This window comes from Sus scrofa, chromosome 16 (assembly GCF_054392235.1).
Source record: "Sus scrofa isolate SSC_HxYL_T2T_F1_AM1 chromosome 16, Sscrofa_HxYL_maternal_Yorkshire_Landrace_v2.0, whole genome shotgun sequence".
Taxonomy (NCBI): Eukaryota; Metazoa; Chordata; class Mammalia; order Artiodactyla; family Suidae; genus Sus; species Sus scrofa.
Window position 1 is genome coordinate 52,565,874 of NC_139398.1, and position 18,894 is coordinate 52,584,767.

Here is an 18,894-nt window from a genome sequence, read left to right on the forward strand (position 1 = left end):
TGATGGTCCTGTAAGTTCAAACACTTCATTACTATATTAAAATTAAGAAGAGAAACATACAAACAAACAAACAAAAAGGGTTATTTACTTCCTAACATCCCTTGCCCACATTTTATGGTTTTGATGACTCTTTTTTATTTTTTCTTTTTAATTTTATTTTGTTTGAAGCATGTTCATGATTAAATCTGTATGCTGGCTTATTTGAGTGACTGCTCTCTGATTGCAGTTTCCTCAATCCTAGGTCTTCCTCTTCTTCTTCTTTGTTTTTTTCTTTTCTTTTTTCTTCCCTTTCCTTCCTTTCTTTTTGGTTTAGAGAAGCCCTTTCAATATTTCCTTTAACCTGGGTTTTGTGTTGCTGTATTCTTTAAGTTTTTGTTTGTTGGGAAAAATTTTGATTTCCCCTTCTATTTTAAATGATATTCTTGCTGGATAGAGTATTCTAGGTTGCATATTTTTTCCTTTTAGCACTTTAAATATCTCTTGCCATTCCCTCCTGGCCTGTAGTGTTTCTGTAGAGAAATCAGCTGATATTCTTATGGGGGTTCCCTTGTAGGTAACATTCTGTTTTTCTCTTGCTGCCTTTAGGATCCTCTCTTTATCACTAACTTTTGCCATTTTTATTATGATGTGTCTTGGTGTGGGTCTGTTTGGGTTCAGTTTGTTTGGGGCCCTCTGTACTTCTTGTATCTTGAACCCAGTATCCTTTAGATTTGGGACGTTTCCATCGACAATTTCTTCAAATATATTTTCCATTACCTTATCTTTTTCTACTCCTTCTGGAATTCCTATTATGTGTAGATTGGCCCGCTTTATATTATCCCATAGGTCTCTTATATTGCTTTCCAGTTTTTTGATTCGGTTTGCTGTCAGTTGACCCGATTGAGTGATTTCTATTATTCTATCTTCCATATCACTGATTCGTTCTTCTGCATTATTCATTCTGGTTTTTACTGCCCCTAGTTCAGTTTGCATCTCTGCAAATGAATGTTCTAGTTTTTCTTGGCTCCTCCTTATATGTTCTAGTTCCTTTCTGAGGGTATCTGTATTACTGTTCATATCTTCTCTTAATTCCTTCAGTATTTTCACTATTTCTCTTTTGAATTCCAGGTCTGTCAGACTGCCGAGATCTGTTTCATTGTTGACTGTTTTAGGTGAGTTCTCCTGTTGGTTTGACTGGGGGTGGTTTCTCAGCTTCTTCATCTTGCTTGTCGTTTTCTTTCTCCTGAGGGAGTTGTACTCTCCGTTATCGGGCAGTGTTTGCCTTGTCACTGCCGTGGAATATTTCTTAAGGGCTGGCGTTGTTGGTCAATCTTTTTTGAGGCAGTGTGGCTTTTCTGGAGTGTTGATGGGGCTAACAGGGCCTCTTTGAAGCAAAGGAGGACTTCCCGAGGGCAGACAGGACTGGGAGGTCCACACCACGATGGTAGCAGATTTCACTTGGTCATGCAGAGCTTGCTCTGGTGTTTTTAGGCTGTGGGGTTCTTGCAGGGGGTTGGCGGTGTTGGACAGCTGTTCCTCAGGAGTGCAGCACCCCCTGTGGGCTGGAGCAGCTATCTGGGTCCCTGGGAACCTAAGAGGCTCGTCCCTAGGGCAGCCCAATTCAGAAGGACAGCCTGCGAATGTAGGCGGATCTTTTCACAGTCTGGCCGAGCTTGTTGCAGCTTTTCTGGGCTGCAGGGGGTCCTCCAGGGGGCTGGTGGTGCTAAGCAGCTATTCCGTGGGAGTGGGGCATCCCCTGGGGGCTTGGGCGGGTAGCAGGGCTGTTGGAAACCCAAGAGGCTCCTCCCTGGGGCAGCCTGACTCAGAAAAACTGAGAATTAGGCAGATCTATTCACGGCCTGGCTAGGCTTGTTCTAGCTTTTCTGGGCTGCAGGCCTTTTCTCGGGGGCTGGTGGTGGTTGGTGCTGCTCTTCGGAAGTGTAGCCCCTCCAAAGGGCAAGCAGGCCTGTGCAGGGACAGCCCCTGCGGTGGTAGGCTTCAGGCAATTGTTGAGGCCAGCCCTCCTGGATGGCAGGCAGCCCCAGGTTCCGCGAGAGCGTGGGGGTGGTGGGGGTGGGGGGAGGGGATGCACTGGGAAGCACAGCTTTCAGCTAGCTAGCGGGCCTGTAAGCTTGCTATGGCGTGGGGGGTATTCTATGGGGACCCACCCCTTCTTCTCTCCCCTCCCCAGCACGGGCGCAGACCAGGCTCTTCTCCCAGGTTCCCTCTGATGCAGCTTTCTACTTCCCCACCCCTAGAGTATTGCTCCCTTTCTCTGTGACAGCTTTGTTTTCTAGTCTCCCAGGCAGTCTCTGCCCCGTCAAATGGTTTCTAGACCTCCCAAGCAGCTTCTGCCCCACCCTGCCCCCCCAGCCCCTTCTCGCAGACTAACCTCTGGGGCCGAGGTCTCGGTGCCCAGCCCCCACCCAGGCGTCTCAGTTTTTGGTGACTGTGCCCATAGTTCAGATGGTCCGTTCGGTTCTTGATCGGCTTTTCCGTACTCCAACTTACTGCTACACTCTTCTCTGCATCTGGAGATTCCTCCAGTTCGTTTGATCTTTCCCCCGTGTAGGTGACTTTCCAGGGTGTGGGATCCCTTTCTCCTCCTCAGTTCCCTTTCGGGAGCACCCATCCCGCTCGGATTCACCTTTTCTCACTCTCCTCTTTTCTCCCGTTCTGCCCAGTAATGTCATGAACTTCTTGCTGTTATTGGAATTTAGGTTCCTCTGCCAGCAATTGGTTGCTGTTCTGTGCGAGTCATTTATTCTGTAGATGTGCTTTTTCTGTTGTGTTTGTGGGAGAGGGCGAGCATGTCCCCCTACTCCTCCGCCATCTTGTCCTCTCTCCATTTTTTTATTTCAGTTACTGTATTTTTCATCTTTGCTTGCTTAATCTTTAAATCTTCTATTTCTTTGCTCAGTGTTTCTTATAATTTATCAATCTTTGCCTCCAGTTTATTTCCAAGATCCTGACTCACATTTACTATCATTAGTTTAAAGTCTTTTTCATAGAGGTTGGTAATCTCTAGATCACTTAGCCTTTTTTTTGTTGTTGTTGTTGTTGTTCCCTTATCTCAGTCATTATTCTCTGCCTTTTCCTTTTGTATAGATTTTTGGTGTAGTATCCTTTTTGCAGACAGTAGGGTTGTAACCTCTCTTGCTTCTGATGTCTGCCCCCTTGTGGCTGGATTTGATGTGGGGGCTTGCTGCAGGCTTCCTGATGGGAGGGACTCCTCCTGCCCACTGGTAGGTAGAGCTTATTTTTATCTCTCTGGTGGGTGGGGCTTTGTCTTTGGGTGTGATTAGAGGTGGCTGTGTGCCTGGGGGAATCTTTAGACAGCCTTTTTGCTGATGGGTGGGGCTTCATTCCCATCCAGTTTGTTGTTTGGCCTGGGGCTTCTCAGCCTGGATGGATGTGGCCAGATTTTTCCAGAATAGCCACCTCTAGAGGAGTTCACACTGATATTTATTCCTGAGACCTTTGCTTCCCCCACAAGTAGCCACAGTCATCCCCTGTTTCTCCAGGAGATCCTCCAAGAACCACAGGCAGGTCTGCCCCAGATTCCTGTGGAGTCTCTGCTTTGCCCTGGGACCCAGTGCATGTGAAAGCCTGTGTGTGCCTTTCAAGAGTAGAGCCTCAATTTCCCCCAGTCCTGTGGAGTTGCTGTGCACAAGCCCTGCTGATCCTCAATGCCAAATGCTTCAGGGGCCCCTCCTCCCAATGGCAGATCCCCAAGCATAGGAACCTGACATGGGACCCAGAACTTTTACTCCCTTGGTGAGCCTCTGTGATATAGTTACTTTCCAGTCTGTGAGCCACCCAGACTGGTGGTATGGGGTTGTTTAAATCATGTAATCGCCCCTGCTACCATCTTGATGTGGCCTCCTCTTTGTCTTCTGGAGTAGGATATCTTTTTTGACAGTTTCCATTCTATTTTGTTGAAGGTTGTTCAGCAGTTGGTTGTAATGTTGTTGCTTTTATGAAAAAAGGTGAGCTCCAGTTCTTCAACTCTGCCATCTTGATCCCATCTCTATTTATTTTTAAATAACCACAGTTACTTACTAGTAGGACATGTATGCTTGTTGGTCATTGCAGACTTCTTAAATCTTGGAATCTGGGGAGTTCACATCATGACACAGCAGAAATGAATCCAACCAGTATCCATGAGGATGCAGTTTTGATCCCTGGCCTTGCTCAGTGGATTAAGGATCCAGCATTGCTGTGAGCTGTGGTGTAGGCTGCAGACACAGCTCAGATCTGGCATTGCTCTGGCCATGGCGTAGCCAGTATCTATAGCTCTGATTTGCACTAGCCTGGGAACTTCCATATGACCCACCTGCAGCCCTAAAAATCAATCAATCAATCAACCAATCTTGGAATCTGATTGGAAGTCCCCACCATCATTTCCTATTACACATTGATTTTCATCACAGCAACTGCCAAAACCCAGCTTTACAAAGATATAGTATCACTAAGAAGGATGTAAAGCAATCTGATACTGAAACTTTAAACTATCTTGGGATAGTATTTGATAATATCAATCCAATGTCATCTGGTCTTCAGTTAACTTTGACTTTGTGATAATAATTCTTCTAATACTACATATTTAAAGAAACATATATTCTGTATAAAAGCTATGTGTGAGCCTGAGACATGAGATAAATCTCTATCTAATGATCCACAAATAAAATAGGACCTAATTCAATCCACCAGGGTTCCATATATTGCAGACATCATGGTTGGCCTTGGAGGTGCAGTTCCTAAACTGAACTGTGCTGAGATGCCCTGCAGTGGTGAAGCAAAGTCATGGGGGCACTGCGAAATATATGTTTTGAGAAAAGTATAGCAACTTGTGTAGACAGCATGTCAAATACTATAAAAGACATATTTACATTCACTTAGTAATTGCAAATGAAAGCTTTGTTTGCATTGCTACTTTTAGGAGTAGAATGGTTTTTATAGCAAGGGTTGTTATCTAGGAGTCCATTTATGCAAATTCATTGTCTATTTGAAGTTGCACATTCTCCTGAAGACAGTGTGTACAGCTTCCATAGATCCTTTGATCTGTGACAAAAACAGTAAAATTTTACCTTTAGCATTAAACAAAATACAGGTTTAAAAGCAGCGATGACATGTTTTTACTAATCCCAATGATAAGATGTTGGCAGAGTTCATCTTGTTTATGCAAAACAGTTTTGAGTTTTTTTTCTCTCAGAATTGACCATTTATCAATGTCAGAATGAAGAAAAGAGGATTCACTGCTTTCTTTTTTTATGATCATTTCACTTATTTCTCTGACTTTAGAAAGATCCTTCCCACTAGAAATAATTTAGAATTTTAGTATGTTATTTCCAAAATGAACAAAATTGATTTTTTATCTTCTTTTGTTTTGTAGGTGATCTTAATTTTCCTGGCAGACTTAAACAAAAATTTCACTTGAAGTAACATTTTCCAAAATATATATTCTTTTTTTTTTTTCTTTTTAGGGGTTGTAGCATATGAAGGTTCCCAGGCTAGGGGTCAAATCAGAGTTGCAGGGCTGTGTATGCCACAGCCACAGCAATGCAGGATCTGAGCCCCATCTGTGATCTACAACACAGCTCACAGCAACACTGGATCCTTAACCCACTGGGCAAGGTCAGGGATCAGACCTGCATCCTCATGGATGCTAGTCAGATTCATTAACCACTGAGCCACGATGGGAACTCCCAAAATATATATTCTTGTGTAATTTATGATCTCCATATGAGTTTCTGGCTAAATTGATGCCACTTAATACTCTCTTTTGCTAGGATGGATCTTCTAAGAGATTGAAACCTTAAAATGAAAAACAGGTGAAATCCTGAAGCTATTACTATATGATCTCAAACTCCTGGATTAAAAATAAAACAAATGAAACCCTTGTAGTTTATTAGGTTATTACACAATATTCCAGTGTTTGGCATTATGTAGACCTACCATCTAAGTTAATTGCTTCAATAAACTCAAGATAAATCAGATTAAATAATTTCTGTTAATAACATATATAGATATATATTAACTTGCCTGTTGTTCTTCACTGTTCTGAGCAATAACATTTTGTCTCATCTTTTTATCTATCTCAGCTCTTATCTCAAATTCTCACCATCCCTGGCTTTTCTAGCTCAGAGTGAAATTCCCTTTCACTAAATTACTCTACATTTCGAATCTTTAACAGAAAATGTAAATACCTTATCTCCTCCTCTACTCCTCCCATTTCCACATATTAGTTTTAAGGAAATCACCTTCTTCTCAATGTCAAATTTGGATTTCTCCTCCATCTCCCTTAGACAATACTCTATGTACATTCATTAGACAAAATCTAAAGGGCTTACTTTTGCTACATATTTGAAAGATTTTTCTTTTCCTCATCCTACTGTCCACCCTAGTTCAATCTCTCATTTCCTATTATCTATATAATTGTAATAGCCCCTCCTTATCTTCCTACCTCTGTTTTCTTCCCCCTCAAATCCACCTGACACAACTCTCTGGCTTATTCTTAACATCGGATTGTTCACTTAGGTTGTTATGTCTTTTGAAGTCCCATTGTGATTCCCTGTTGCCTAAGAAGGGCTCCACCATAGGCGACAATTTATATTTATAAGCCTTGCCTTTTATCACTCCCTATAATTCGCTCACCTTATATTGTTCCAAAACTGTAACCCTAATTTTCAACTTACTATGTTCTCTACTTCTAAACTTTCATAACACTGTTTGTTGTGATCGCTTTCTAAGTATTAGTTCTTTATGTATTTGTCTTACCACTTGACTCCCTTGTAAGCTTTTTCCATACAGTAAAATGTTTATTCTTCCATTCACCCATAATGTACTTTTTTTTTTTTTTGTCTTTTGCCTTTTGTCTTTTCAGGGCTGCACCCATGGCATATGGAGGTTCTCAGGCTAGGGGTCCAATCGGAATCACAGCTGCTGACCTACTCCAGAGCTACAGAAACACCAGATCCAAGCCACGTCTGCAACCTACACCACAGCTCATGGCAACGCCAGATCCTCAACCTGCTGAGCGAGGCCAGGGATCGAACCCACAACCTCATGGTTCCTAGTCAGATTTGTTTCTGCTGCGCCACAACGGGAACTCCATAATGTACTGTTCACTTGCTAAATATCAGCATTTTATAGCCCCAGAGTTTCAAAGATGAGCAGGACAGGCCTTCCTATATGTAGTCAGTGCTAAAAAAGTATTTGTTAAATTAAGTTTCTAATAGTTTTATTGAAAAACTGTATTAATCCTTTTTCTTCCCCAGATTACCCTGTACATCTGCAGTATGTTGTGAGCCACATGGGAAGTCCAATGCCTTCTACATCTGCAATGTGAAATGACCAAAGGCTTTGTTTTCTTCCATGTATGTGATGTGATGTGACCTGAGCCCATCGTGTATAATCAGCAGGTGCGACTGATTTTGCAAGGGGGTAAAACTTGATTGACTGTGTACACTTCTGCAAGCAGAGCATTATCTGGCATTTAACTTTCATTTTTAAAGTTGGTGCTTTTTGAAGCCAAAATAGTACTTAAATAGTACTCTTACCTAATCCTTTAAGTAACTCAAATTTTGGTCTAGTCCTTATTTTCTTATCAAGACACCCAAATACTGGACAAAGGTAAATCAAAATGTCAGAAACAATTCCAAAACACTTGTATTCATTTTGAATAGTTTTAGTATTAACTTACCTTTTCTTCATAAGATTTCATTGTACATAAAGATGAGTAGATATAAAGATTTAATATTGAGATTATATAGTCAATTCAACAAATCTTAGTGAGTCTAATATATAAAAATGCCAGATTCAGTGGAAGAATACTTCCCTCATCAAGGTCATGTATTAGTGCATTGATCAGGTGTTTTTTCTTATGAGTGTAATCTGGGAAATGTGAAATTCAACTGCCTGAAAACCAAAGAAATTGTCAATTTTGATGACTGTAACTAATCTTTCTCTACTCCAAATAAAATGATGCCTGTATAGCACTTAATAGAGTGACTGGCATATAGTAGGTACTCAGTAAACACTGGTTACACTTGCCCTAGTAGTTGAGAATAGAATTAATCAACTCTAACGGAGCAGGTAGGAAATTCTTATTGGAAATTTTCCTTTAGCAAGAAGGACCCAAACTGTTTTTGTGTTTTAATTAATTTATCAGATATTGAGCATTTTTTCATGTGTTTGTTGGCCATCTGTATATCTTCCTTGGAGAAATGTCTATTCAGGTCTTTTGCCCATTTTTCCATTGCTTGATTGGCTTTTTTGCTGTTGGGTTGTATAAGTTGCTTGTATATTCTAGAGATTAAGCCCTTGTCAGTTGCATCATTTGAAGCTATTTTCTCCCATTCTGTAAGTTGTCTTTTTGTTTTCTTTTTGGTTTCCTTTATTGTGCAAAAGCTTTTCAGTTTGATGAGGTCCCATGGGTTTATTTTTGCTCTAATTTCTATTGCTTTGGGAGACTGACCTGAGAAAATATTCATGATGTTGATGTCAGAGAGCGTTTTGCCTATGTTTTCTTCTAGGAGTTTGATGGTGTCCTGTCGTATATTTAAGTCTTTCAGCCATTTGGAGTTTATTTTTGTGCATGGTGTGAGGGTGTGTTCTAGTTTCATTGCTTTGCATACAGCTGTCCAGGTTTCCCAGCAATGCTTGCTGAATAGACTTTCCTTTTCCCATGAAAAAATGCTCAACATCGCTGATTATAAGAGAAATGCAAATCAAAACAACCATGAGATACCACCTCACACCAGTCAGAATGGCCATCATTAATAAATCCACAAATAACAAGTGCTGGAGGGGCTGTGGAGAAAAGGGAACCCTCCTGCACTGCTGGTGGGAATGTAAACTGGTACAGCCACTATGGAGAACAGTTTGGAGATACCTTAGAAATCTATACATAGAACTTCCATATGACCCTGCAATCCCACTCTTGGGCATCTATCCGGACAAAGCTCTACTTAAAAGAGGCACGTGCACCCGCATGTTCATTGCAGCCCTATTCACAATAGCCAGGACATGGAAACAATCCAAATGTCCATCGACAGATGATTGGATTCGGAAGATGTGGTATATATACACAATGGATAAAAAAGAATGACATAATGCCATTTGCAGCAACATGGATGGAACTAGAGAATCTCATCCTGAGTGAAATGAGCCAGAAAGACAAAGACAAATACCATATGATATCACTTATAACTGGAATCTAATATCCAGCACAAATGAACATCTCCTCAGAAAAGAAAATCATGGACTTGGAGAAGAGACTTGTGGTTGCCTGATGGGAGGGGGAGGGAGTGGGAGGGATCGGGAGCTTGGGCTTATCAGACACAACCTAGAATAGATTTATAAGGAGATCCTGCTGAATACCATTGAGAACTATGTCTAGATACTCATGTTGCAACAGAAGAAAGGGTGGGGGAAAAAACTGTAACTGCAATGTATACATCTAAGGATGACCTGACCCCCTTGCTGTACAGTGGGAAAATAATAAAAAAAAAATAAAAATAAATAAAAATAAAAATCCTTGTACATTGAAAAAAAAATTTATGAGATAACTGTTTAATTCCTTTTTTAACTTCCCTTCTAAATAAAGAGCTAACTACATAATGTGATAGAAATAAAAGGAAAGAGAAACAAAGAAAACCTTAAAATATGAAACACTGAAACCATTGTAAAAATTGTGAGATGATGCTGAAAGAAAGAACAAAACATGTATTATAAATGATCTGCTTCTGAAGATAATGTAAGTCTCCTACCATGGTGCTAGCTAGACACAGTGGATTCACAATAAATACAGAGATCAGTTAAAGACATATTAAAAGGAACTTACCAGCATGCCTACTAAACATGTAATTTTTAATTATAAAGAAATTAGAATGTGCCAGAATTCTAGAAGACAGGATTGTATGGCAGGACAAACAATGGCTTGGCCTTTGCCTGATGATCCAGTGGGGATCTTCCATTCTGTACCTTTTTAATAGGCAACAGCCGGGTCCTGCAATGACTGGAAACTCAGCCAGCGGTTTCCAGGAGATTCTCCACTCACCAGGAAATTGCCCAGCTGAATGGAGACAGGGAGTTGCTCCTCTGGTCCTCAGAAAGGAAAGAGAACCAGCAACGACTGCCTCTTCCACTGGCATCTCTACCTGGTCAAAGAACCAACCAGTCACAAAAGAGAACCTTGGTGAACATCAGTGGGGAGAATGAAATTATGCTCAATCAGCAGGATGACCTCAAAATGGTGAGTACACATCATACCAGACACAATCCATTGCTCTTTGTGTTAAAATTACAAAAACACTGCTAGTTATTGATCAAACTGTAGTTGTCATATGTTAAGATTTATTAAAGTAATAAAGAATTGGCTCTGCAGTCTCATGACATTCTACTGGCAAATTCTACTCAAACCAGGTTGGATCTGATTGTAATCATTGTGTAGGCTGAAAACTGGCTAGAACACATTAAAACAGAGCTTCTCTATTCCATGGAAACCAATCCAGTCAGAAAATGGCCAAGTGATTTGCCTTGGGGTAAATGTGAGGCCTTAACATTTGTGTAGCTTCCTTTCTAAATGTCCAGCCTCTGAAAGCAGTTCCACAATAAACTGCAACTTGAGCTCCTCAGATGGCTCTGTTCAAATCCTTTAGACTATTCACTGTCTGATGTAAAGTATGACTACCATGGTATCTATCTACTTTGGTTTTAGCAAGAACCTTCTAGAGAGCAGGTATGTTTTTCCTGCATAGAGTTTACCCCCCTGGACTCTCCTGGAACATCTGGGAAGAATGGAATGATAACACTTCATATCATAACCTGCCAGGCACTGTGGTCAGCATTTTTATATAGTCTCAATATATTATCTTAATAGCTCTATGTGCTAAATATTATTTTTTTATCATTTTATAGATGAGGAAACAAGTTCACAGTGGATTAGGAATGTGCCTGAGTTCATCCAGAGCCTGAAGAGGCCATTGGTTCTATGCCCCAATGCCTGTATATATGATGGGACAGTGAATCTGGGTGCTTTCTGTGCTCCATGTGGAGAAGGTGAAGCAGTCACTCTTGTCATCTCTCTAAAGAACTGAGTTGGAGCGCGTCTTTGGATAGGAGCCGTGCTGCTGCTGACTGGGGAAGAGGTGTGGTCTAATGGTGACTGAGCCTGCCAGAATTTTGAAACAGGTAAAGTTTGTCTTTTGATTCCCTCCTATTTCTTCTTTCATTTTAAGGAACTTTAAATTTTAGAAAAGTTTTAGATTTAGATAAAAATTGTGAAAATTGTACAGAGAGTTCCATGCCCAGTTTCCCCTATTAATAACATTTTACATTACTTGGGTCCACTTGTCCCAACTGATGAACCAATATTGAAACATTGTTATTAAGTCAATACTTAGATTTCCTTAGTTTACACCTAAGGTTCTTTTTCTGTTCCAGGATCCCATCTAGGACACCACATAACATTTAGTTAGTTGTCTTTACATTCCTCTTGGCTTTGACAGTTTGACTTTCTTGTCTTTAATGATCTTGACAGTTTTGAGAGGTCCTGGTGAGATATTTTGTAGAACATTGTTCTCTTGATCTTGTTTGATGTTTTTCTCATGAATAGACTGGAGTTACAAGTTGTGGGAGGAAGACCTCAGAGGAAGTATGATTCTTATCACATTGTATCAAAGTTACATTCTATTAACATATGAGCTTTATCACTTAAGAGTTACATTGTTGAGGTTGACCTTGATCACCTAAGGAGATATGGGGTTTGTCAGGTTTCTCCTCTATAAAGTCACTCATTTTCTCCCTTACTTTGGACGGAAGTCACCATGCACAGCCCACACTAAGAAGTGGGGAGTTATGCTTCCTCCTCAAGGGTGAAGCACTAAATTTTTGGAATTCTTCTGTAGGGGAAATTTCTCTTCTCCACCATGTATGTATTCTGTCATTTACTTACATTAATATGAACTCATGGATATTTATTTTATACTTAGAGTTAAAATACAATGCTATTTAACTTATTTTTTGTTCAGATTATTCCAGCTTTGGCCATTGGGAGCTCTTTTAAGTTGGTTCCTTTGTCTCTTTGATATACTTCCACCATTGTAGGACTTTTCATTGCTTGAGTAAGTACTTACGTTCTGGCACTAAAAGATGTTCCAGGTTCTTCTTATAAACTTCCTGCCCCGGTCCCAGAATCAGTTATTTCTCCAAGGTGCTCTCTTATCCTTTTTAAGTAAAGAAACCTAAAGAATCCTGAGGACAAAGAGAACTCATAAGGGATATGAGGCAGACAAGTGAGATGGGTTGATTACATCTGCATTTTAAAGAGATAACTTTTGACTGGATAAGGCCAAGACAAAAACAGAGAGAGAAACTGCTGCAGTGGTCCATGCAAAAAAAAGAAGGTGATGTCCTGAAGTATGAAAGCAGCAAAGTGAAGAACAGACAGTTGTGGGGGGTAGGTCAGCTTATGTTCCCAATGGAGTGCTGGACAGTCTGAGTCCTGGGACTAATTCTGCAGTTGTACAAAGCACACAGTAACTTTCTGAATGGAGGAGGATAATCAGTAGTAGTGATTACTCATATTTATTGAATACTTACTATATTCCAGGCATTGCTGTAAACACTTAACATACAGTAACTTTTCTATGCTAAATGCTCACAACAATGCTTTGGGCTAAGTAGTAGTATTATTTTCTCATTTTAAAGATGAGGAAATTGAGCATTGGGAGAATTAGTAAGTGGTCTCACAGTCTCAGTAAGCACAGATAGACATACAAGCACAGGAACCCTTACTCCAGCCCTGTAACTTTCCACTCAGTGCTATACAGTGCCTCTTGCTGAAACTTTGAGATCTCTTTATTGACAGAGCTTCATCTCAGCTGCCTCGACCAGCTGCTAAGATTTTTAATCCTACTGCTGCCTGCAGTGCTTCTGTTCCTTCTGATTCCTAGCTTATCCCCCAAAGCCAGCTTAGACTGACAGACCGTTTTGCCTGACCTAATGGCTGCATCTTTGCTTTCCCAGGTGCAGTTACCCATGTGACCTAACTCACTTCCACACTTTCAGCTTCCAAAGCCCTCACTGAGCACCTACTACTGCCTATCAGGGTTGTAAAGTGCTGGGGAGAAAGACATTCTGTTCTCAAGGGCCTTAAAGTGTGTGCATATGTGTAAGAGTGTGTGTTTGTGTAAATACAGTGTAGTCTAACTCTGCTTACTCCATGACTTCTGACTATTTTCCAGTCTCTGGTACCTGTGCCCCAATGCTGGGCTGTCCACTTGAGTTTAGGCCATCCTCTGCGCTACCAGGTCCAACCCCTCCTGTGTGTCGTGACTCTTTCTGCTTGTCTGTGAGGCTTCCATTCTGTTGATCTTTCTCCACCCAAACCTCCATCACCAGGAACCATGGGCAGCTTCCTCTCTCCTGCTGTTAAGAGGGTCAACCTGTGGAACGTCCAGGCCAGCCCAGCCTTCCAGATTGCTCTGCTCTGAGTCATGCTAATTTTATTTCCAGAGTTTTTTTCATTCACAGTACAATTAGAGCTTCAGACTCTTTTTTGCTCCAGAAGGAGTAGGAGGTGAATTAGGGATGATTAGCAGCCAGATTCCTTCCATCACTCCTTTCAGGCCCATCTGGATTTTTCTACTTGACTATTTTTTTATTTGAGTCTGAGTCATTCTGCTACCAAATAGTGAGACCATTTAAATATTCTGCATTATTTTCAGATGTTTGAAGTCTCAAAATCCACCTAATGTACATAAATATCTATCTCCCAAAGGGATGCTGCCTGCTTGGTTTGGGACAACATCTTCTCTAGGTAGAACCTAGTGAAAATATCACCATAATTAGTGTAGGTAGATACTAGATAATTCCATGTGAAACTTTTTAGAAAGGATGCTAACAGCTGTTTCTCCATTCTCTCCACAAAGATTCCAAAAATATTATGCAGGCAAGTTATGTGACAGAATATTCAGTGAAGTGACATACTTAAAGACTTAGGATTTTCTTCAACACCTTATTTCTAACTTTTTAAGGCACCCTATATTTGTATTTTTTCCAGGTCTGAAGCAAAGATTCCCCTTTGTCTTTTGCCTGGCCTTTCTGTATTTTTGGAGAGGCAGATCTAGAGCAAAGACTGTAAGTGAGGGTGGAAAGGAAAAGAAAGTAGAAAAATTCTTTTTTACAATCTTTTACACACATGAATTTCCCCTTCACCCCAACAGTTTGCTCACTTCCTAGGACAGTCTTCTTAATCAGGCTCTTGTAATCCACTTTCAGAAGTTGTTTTGCAAATTGTAGAAAATAAATACCAAAGTTGGAATATAACTGGATTTTAATACCTATGCCTAGACTCAAAGCTAAACCTAAAATAATTTAACTCTCAGTCTCTTAAACAACAATTTGCTTTCCTGATGGGAGGGAGAAGGAAGAGTTTTAGCCTATATCAGGCATTGACACCTAAGCTGCTGAATGGGTTGCCCTGTGCGACCTCTGTAGAGACACGATGGAGAACTACAGAGCAGAGTGAGGTCATCATTTATGCAAGGGGCATCAGTTCACTCCTCCAGGGCAAGAGATTTCTCAGTAGGTTTTGCTGACAGCAGTGAGGCAAGTCTTGCACCAAGCAATGGCCTCCTTCACTTGTGCTCCTATCCACAGAATATCAGCTCTGTTAGAGGCTTCTAGGCCCAGGGATACCCTCCCCCCCACCAGAAACTCTCAGAGCCTTTTAAGGTGAGAAAGAACAGGCCACGACAAAGACTGTGATGCAGTGGGCATCAAGGGGACAGCCTCTCTTAGACATCAAAGGAGAGCTTGGAGCAGCTGAGGCTGACCCCTTCCAGCAGCTCTTTTATGCCCACTCCCACCTTGACTGAGTCCTGGACCTCTGTTCCTCAGTTGAGCTTCTTGTTCTTTCATCAGTAAGCCTCTATATGAGGCCTTTCCTCTATATCAGGAGAGCTGAAGCCAAAGGCTGAGGATGGAGAGGATAATAGAAGGAGAATATTTTGGCAATTGCTCTGCCTTTGTCCTTCCTCTTGGTGGGTAGCCTCAGGAGACCTGCACTCAAGCACCTTCTGTCATTAGTTCCTGTCCGTTTCAGAAATCAATAGAAGGCAGTTCTCCTCCACACCTTGTCCATCGCAGGCCTGTCCGCTGAGCTCTGCACTCCTGAAGAGTAGTGAGCCATCAAGAGGGCTCCCCAGGGCTGCAGGAGGGATGCGAGGCCAATTTTTCTTCTAACTTGTTTGTCTTCATTATTTAAAGCCCATTTGCAAACATTTTGAAAAGGAACTGGCTGCTGCACTTCTCTGTGTCCAGTTGGTTGCATAGGATCTACTATGGCAAAATAGCCTGTAGCAGGAATGGAGGGTTATTCAGAAACACAGAGTTGCTTAAAAAGAGAGGGTGTGGCAGGATCAGGCTTAGCAGGAAAGCACGCTGGGGAAGGGGCATCTGTGGAGTGTGATTCCAGGCCCCTGCACAGGCCCTGAAATTCCCATCATCTTAAATCCATGGTGATGGCATTCTAGCTTCCTGAAGGTAGCTCAGTCTATAGCATGGATACTATATACTTCTATACATGTACACTAGGGATAAACAAAGAAGTACATAAATTATAGATAAGTTACAGTTCTCATGGTCAGAAAAACCAGTTACAAATAAACAAGGGGGACAGCCAGAATGGCCCCAGGATATTAGGTTAGAAGTCAGGTATCAGTATGAATTCATGTTTCTTTTAACATGTACACTGATCAATATATACAGAAAGAGAGTTATGTTTGTATGTGTGGGTTTATATACATTCATATATTTCATGGCTCTGACCACTGAGAGCCTTAGAAGCAGTGACAGCCCAGCACAGCAACAAGCATATCTAGGACCCAGATCTTGGTTTTTAGCAGCCATTCTCCAATAAAAGGGACCAGGGATCCATGGAGAAATGGCTGACCTTAGCCTGGAGCATCTTGTAATGCCAGTAATTAAGGGAATGCTCCAAAAAATCAAGAAATGAAAAAACAACGATAAATACCTGCATGTCAAAAATACACAGGAGCTCATTTGAAAGAAGTCCCAGTGGCCAATGTGAGTACCAAAGCAGTTCCTTGAGAGGATTATAACACAAAGAATAAAATAAATATCTGTAAGATAATACTGATATAAATAAATTATGGGATAAATAAATAGGGAGAAGGAACAAAGCTTACAGAAACTCCAAATAATATAGGTAGATACTCCTTTCTAGGAGGTGGAGCTTAACTCCTCTCCTCCTGAATGTGGGCTGGACTTAAGTGACTTGCTTCCAAAAAACAGAGTATGGAAAGGAAAAAGAGTAAGGAGTGAGCAACTCAGTTGGCATCAGCATACTGATATCATGTAATTTCTGAGATGATCTGAGGAAGATACTTCACCTTTGTGGCATTCTTTCCCCAAACTTCACTCTAGTCGAATCATGAGAAAACATCAGATAGACACAAATTGAAGGACTACAAAATCACTGAAGAGTAGTCTTTAAACTGGAAAATCATAAAAAAGGAAAAAAATGAGAAACGGTCGTATACTGAGGAGACTAAGAAAACATAACTAAATGTAATGTGGTGTCCTGGAGTGGATTCTGGAACAGGAAAAGGACATTAGTGGAAAAACTGGTGAAATCTAAATAAAGTAGTTTAGCCAAGAGTATTATACCAATATTAATCTCTTAGTTTTGACAATGTCCTTTGCTTATGTAAGATGTTAACATTAGGGAAAGCTGAGTGAAGAGTAGACAGGAACACTCTGTTCTATCTTTGCAACTTCTCTGTAAATCTAAATTAAAAGTTAAAATTTTAAAACTGGGTAGGAAGCCAGGGTAAAAAGAGAACTGGCTAAGACACACAGAGTAAATAGGAAGAGAATAATGGGAAGCTGGATGAGGGAACTGGAATTCCACAAAAGTTTTGCTCTTCCAGACAGGTGTCCAGATCATCTTGGCTCATCTGGATTTTGGATGCTTTGTCACTGAGAAGGTAAGCAAGAACTTACAGTGATATGGGGAAGGGGGCTGGGCTTCAGAGATTCCACCCACAGTTTTGGTATTGGGGATATATGTTCATCCATGTCTTGGGAAATTGAGTTTAAAAAGGGGTTTTTTGGGGAATGGCTTAGAAGACCAATCTAGATAAATTGATTAATGAATTAATGATGTCTCCCTTTTATCTGCCATTTTATATTTTATATAAATATAAACCTGCCATTTCATAGTGCCATTTTATCTGCCTCCAATGCCTTGAGGCTTTGTGATCAAAGAGGCTTGGTTTCACATTTGTTGAAGGCATTTTTGCTCTGGGATTGTGCCAGTAATACAGGGAAATCTAAGAACTTTCCCATCCATTTCTGAAATATGATTCCCACTTAAACATTTCCCACTAGCCTTTCAAGTACATGCAATTGGTAGCCTAAAAGATAATTCAAGTCCTCTCTACCCAAGGCTGATCTAGTACTTTAAAGCCCTCAGTTAATAGTTTTAGCAGTTTCTTTTTTATGTTCAGCATCCCTTGCCTTTTATGTTAAGCACATCAGGTCTGCAACTTTCCCTCTTTATGTGATAGTATGAGCATGGTGGCTGTCATACATTGGATTCCCTAGAAAACAAACATAGAGTCTCTTAGCTTTGCATGTAGGAGGTTTACCAGGGAGAGCTCTTGGGATAAACACCTGTGAAGGATGAGGGAAACAGATTTCAGCAGAGGGAAAAGCTGGACTGTAGTGCAGTTGCAGCAGAGGCCTCCATTAATCCTACCAGTAATGCTGTAGCTGAGATGGCCCTTTATATTTGAATGAGTTGAAGAAAGAGAATGGGGTCTCACGTCATAAACTGGGTACTGGATAGAGGCCAGGAAATGATGTAAACTTGGGAAACGTAGCTCCCTTTAATAGAGGGAAATTCCTGAGGAGGGGCGTGGTTATAAGTTTTGAACAACCAACACTCCCAACAGTTAGAAAAATAAGTACCTTAATCCTAAAAAGTGATCTGAGAGGCATATCAATATTGTCTTCCATTTTCACTACCTGAATCCCCCCAAATGGAATTCAGCCCATCTGGAAATAGGTTCTAAAGATTTTGGTTTGTTTCTCTTCATGGGAAAAGTTGTAATATTAAGGCAGTAGAATGAACTACAGCCACCACCACTGCAGTTGCTTGCAAAGCTATAGCTGTATTCATCTCTCTCCTTTGCTGCCCATTCTACCCACTCTTAGCCATACCTCTGACGGTCTTAGTGGGTAAGCTGGTGGAGCCACCTAGTCCTCATCTCTGAGTGTTCTGAGATCCTGGTCACCATGCCCTTCGCATGCCATGGCTGCTGCTTGGGTTCATTTGTTGTGAATATCGGTCAAAGGAATAGAGCAAGATTTTGCAGTGGACACTGGTGTGCTAAAGTATTTCCTGTTCTCATTGCGCAAGCTCCCGAAGATCTAGGTCAATTACCACTGCAGGATAGTGATTCCTTTCCTTGACTGTTGGTTTCTTGACATAAGGAGCCCAAAGTGACTGGGAAGCAGCAATAGCTTACAATTTAATAGGCTTTTCATTGTGTCTTCTGATGGAAATAATCACTCCATTTGAAACCAGCGTCTTCAGATCTACAGTCTAGAGTTGAAGGGACAAAAAGTAGAAATTCCCCAACTCACTGGAAGTGATGCTCCTCTCACCTTTACGTTCTTGGACATGTTCTTGTGGCACACATTACACTGTTAACTTTGGGTATATACTGTGTCCTAGGGGATGACATCCTCTTTTAGGTATCTTCTCCAAAATGGCACCTTGGCTGTCTCATCTAAAAATTGTTCCAGAAATCCAGCAGCTTCTGGAAGATGAAGAATATGAAAAACTAGTAAATTCTGTGGTCATGTAAATACTGCTGT

General features: G+C 41.0%; 1 long non-coding RNA gene across 6 annotated transcripts in view; it reads left to right on the top strand.

Annotated features, from left to right (window-relative positions):
• LOC102167681 (uncharacterized) overlaps nucleotides 1–18,894 on the top strand; it is a 310,638-nt gene that overhangs the window by 281,695 nt on the left and 10,049 nt on the right. For 5 of the 6 annotated variants that reach the window (XR_014831400.1, XR_014831402.1, XR_014831399.1 and 2 more), the window contains 3 exons: nucleotides 9,978–10,237; nucleotides 10,903–11,175; nucleotides 16,941–16,997. This is a non-coding gene — a long non-coding RNA (uncharacterized LOC102167681). Of the gene's footprint in view, nucleotides 1–7,259; nucleotides 7,404–9,977; nucleotides 10,238–10,902; nucleotides 11,176–16,940; nucleotides 16,998–18,894 lie in introns of all 6 variants that reach the window. The other variant, XR_014831403.1, reaches the window with a different exon arrangement.